Raw genomic sequence first — 4,126 nt, 5'->3', positions numbered from 1 at the left:
AGAGGAGGAAACTGAGGCAAATAGAAGTTAAGTGACTTGTCCAGGGTCAAAAAGCTAGTCAATGTTTGAGGCTGCATTTTAAATCTGGTTTTTCTAACTCCAGGATCGGTGCTCTGTTCACTTCACCTCCTGGCTTCCTCTAAAAGTTGCCAAGGAGGAACAACCTTAGTGATTTAATCCAGCTGTAGTTGATGATCCATGGAGTCGTCCAGAGGGTATGCTACATTTGGGCAGGAACCTGTTGAAACCAATGATATATAGAAACTATGTTAAGTCTATGTCACTTTGCCCCAAAAAAAAAGAAAACAGGGGGGGGTTTGGGGGGGGGGGGTGTTAATGTTTGCACTTCTATCCTTATTATGTCTGCAAAGTAAATGTCTCTGCATAAAATTTATCAGGAAAGTCCTTAAATTTTCATGTTGGACTTGGAATCAGGAAGGTGTGGGCTCCAATTTCACCTCTGATACTTCTGAGCTCTGTAATTATGGACAAATTATTTGTCCTCAGTTTCCTCATCCATGTAATCAGGGGATTAGAGCTCAGAGGTCCCTTCCAGCTCTGTAGCTATGGTTTTATAAAAAAAGCAACTTTAACAATCAAAATGGAAATGTAGGGTCTTCCTCTTATGCCTAACAAATAAAGAAAATGAGCAGTGAATGATACAAGCTTAATAGCACATCTTTGAGCTATTGTGGAGAGAGGTGTGTGCTTATTAAGACTCTAAGATATTTTCAAGGAATAATACTGGCAAAAATATAGGGGCAGAGACTACAGGAGTGTAAAATAGAAGATATTTAAAAATAATAATTTTTTCCAATGCATCATTTTTAATGCCATAAAATCCCAGTCTCCACGGTCTATAGGTTTTTATTCTTTCAAAAAAATTGAATGCTTCACAAATTTGCATATCAACTTTGCACAGGGGCCATGCTAATCTTCTTTGTATCATTCCAATTTTAGTAATTGTGCCTCTGAAGTAAGCATCATAGGTTTTTATTCTGTGATAAGTCCTACATGTTCCAGGGAAGGCTCAAAGCCTCTACCAGCCACTAGCACACAGAAAGCATCATTTTCAAGCCTTACAATGGATACCCAAATGTCTTGACCAAGATCTGCAGTCAGAGTTCAAGAGCCAGCATCAAAGATCGTATTTATAAACAGCATCAAACCAACCATGGTATGAGCAATTCTAATGGGTTACTGAATCCATACAGTAAAATACAATTTTGCCACAATGGATAAGAAAAGAGATGTTCTTGTGAATTTCATATTCTAGTGAATTTAATATATCTTACCATTAAACACCACGGATAATGGAAGAGTAAAGCACAGGGAACAGGAAACTTGTTAGGGAATAATCAGAAAGGAGGAGGCATGGAGGAGAAGCTCAGGAAATGAAAAATTGATGATAAGAACAAGGGAGCCCCAGAGAGATGAAGGGCTTACTCAGAAGGGAAAAACAAAACTAAAACATACAGAGTTAAAGAGCAAAATAATGAGGCTTTTCATAAAATGGTATACCGTTCTTTAACTTGATAGGTCCCCCAAAAATGAGTAATTTTTTGAATTTGACACAAGACATATCAGAAAGAGTGAAGTTGATAAGTCCCAGACCATTAAGGCTGGAGTCATTTGCATGATTGCAATGACCATCCGTCATGCTTTAGAGATTACAAGTGTGAGAGATACCTTGCCGCTATCCTTTTGATCGAAAACCTGAGCCAATGACTATTTTATTTGTAACAATATCACCTTTCTCCTCTCTTAGGTCACAGGGCAAGGTTACTGCCCTGGGGAGGGGAAGAGGACGGGGCACAAATCACCTTCAACTAACAAGAAAAGATGTGATGCTTTTACTCTCTCCAAATTCTTACCCATCAGGTAATCAATCAATCACAGACTTCAATGCAAAGCTTGAATTCCATCTATTTGGGAATCTATATGGAGAAAAAATGGCTACAGCCAGTTTAGGGAAAAAATAAGAAAACATTATGGGATGCCCATCATTTAATTGCCATGGGCTCTCAGCCACAATCCAGTTTTAAATCTGCACTCTGGAATTCTTGTTTCCAACTATTTATGCCCGTGTCCAAATAAAGCCTGAAATCCATCATCAAGGATGCCTTTGTGCTGAGTCATCACGCCTGCCTATGCTAGCCCTGAACTCTTGAACTGCACAGTGTATTGATTAGTGCTTACAATTGGGTAATTGTATTTACCAACAGAGCCCACAGTGACATCATTATTCTCCCGCTTTGTTTCAGATCATTTTGCTTAAAAAATATTATCGTAGCCGTGATTACAGCAAACCAGAGTGCATTTCAGTTTGTAAGGGAGAATAGCTCAGCCTAGCAGAACTAGGCTCTCCATGGGAAAGTTTTCATCTGTAATCCACTGTATGCCAACCAGACTTAGGTCTTTCATTGAGCACTGTCAAGGCTGTCCTTATGGGCAAGCCAAGCAAATGACTGCCTGTTTAATGTATTTTATGGAGCAAAGGGAAAGGACACATTTACCAGGAATATATGTATGCACACACACATACATACATATGTATACATATATACATCTAGTAAATATATTTACACTGTTAAGTAGGAGGGGGCAACTCATTATAAGAACTTGTCTCTATATAGGATGTCAACAGTTATAAACTACTACACATACGCACATTTCTAGATTTAGATGTTATCTTATGTGACCCTCACAACAATCCTCATCTGGGCAGGGAAAAGGGAGGAGGGTGGTAAAGGGAGAGTGGGAAAATACCCGTGCAGGGGAACTTCCAGATTAAAATTTCCTTTTATTAATCAATGCAGATAGGCTATAAAGGCTATAATTGTTATGGTCTTAGACAGTTAGCTGGAACATTAATAAGCTAAGTAATGTATTCATTATTGTGTAGATTCAGGTCTTCCTGACTTCAAAGTTCACCCTCTAGTCTCAATATCTTGTCAAGGTTCACCCCTCCCTGGCTACTGATGCCCAGTATGTATTATCTCCCACTGTTTGAATGTCAACTCCATAATGTCTAGAACTGGTTCACATTTGTATTTATAGCTTCAGCACTCAGAACTGTGCCTGGCACATTGTAAGCTCTCAATAAATGTTTCAGTCATTTATTCATCATCATCCCTCCATCAACCTCCTTGAGGGAGTAGGATATGTGGCAGACAAGTTTTGATGATTTACCAATGATTGCTGGGATGAACTGATGAAACGGTGGGGGGAGGTGAAAGCAGGGAAGATAGATCAGGAGCATGGGAAACTGTGCAGGTCCATAGTAGGAGAAGTCTGGGAAGTTGGAGAGCAACACATAGGCACTGATCGACACAGAGGGTAACATAAGGGGAAAAGAGAGCACCCCCAAAAGGGGGGAGCACCAAAATACATTTCACCTACTTCACAATTTTGCCTAGGGCCATCTCTGAGTACTCAAAATTACATTGTTAGCTAGTCCTTAAAGCTTATTAGGTCATTTCAAAACATTCAGACAACTGGGGAAAAAGGAGAAATGCTTAAAGCCATCTTCCATTAAATCTAAATTATCATTGCCCTAAAAAATAGGGAGTGCAGGTGGATTGTAAAGCATTAGTGCTACTGAGGGATCGGCCCTGGTTAAATTCTCATTGCCTGGCACAAACTTGCTCTGAGTGTGAAAATCAGATTTCCACTGCCATAGCCTAGATAAATTCAGCAGGCTCGGGGGAAGAAAGGTCTCCCAGTGATATTACTCATGATGGGTGCTATAGCAATTGGGGGCAGTTCATGCTTCAGGCTACAGAGCAGGGTAAAACCTATACAATATGGCTTTCATTGAAGTGGCAATTAGTGGAAATTATAGAACGGGACATTGTGAAATTGTCATCATGAAAAGGATTTCCCCAAGCCAGATGCAGTCCAGTTCTCCTTAAGCCAGCCAAGAGCTAAAGAAATCTCTTTTTAAAAAATTGAATCAGCCCTTGGTCTATAGTTCCAGTTATAACAACATTGGGGAATGTGTCTACTCCCCTCCACTGGCTCATGTCCAGCTGCATTTAGGGAGGCTGTGGGGATCTACTCTGACTGTTACATTTTTGATTGACAAAACTATTCAAAAGAAAATTGCTGGTGTGACTTTATTCAT

The 4,126-nt window shown here is 39.8% G+C and overlaps 1 non-coding gene across 1 annotated transcript; it reads right to left on the bottom strand.

Annotated features, from left to right (window-relative positions):
- Positions 1-877: 877 nt before the first annotated feature.
- On the bottom strand, positions 878-984 carry LOC138169668 (U6 spliceosomal RNA). The gene has a single exon (XR_011170422.1). It is a non-coding gene; the product is annotated as a U6 spliceosomal RNA (small nuclear RNA).
- Between the last annotated feature and the right edge of the window lie 3,142 nt (positions 985-4,126).

Source organism: Petaurus breviceps, unplaced genomic scaffold (assembly GCF_028583685.1).
Source record: "Petaurus breviceps papuanus isolate PSGF00001 unplaced genomic scaffold, PetGlider_PUasm1.0 37, whole genome shotgun sequence".
NCBI classification, from domain to species: domain Eukaryota; kingdom Metazoa; phylum Chordata; class Mammalia; order Diprotodontia; family Petauridae; genus Petaurus; species Petaurus breviceps.
This window is presented reverse-complemented; position numbering and strand designations above follow the sequence as displayed.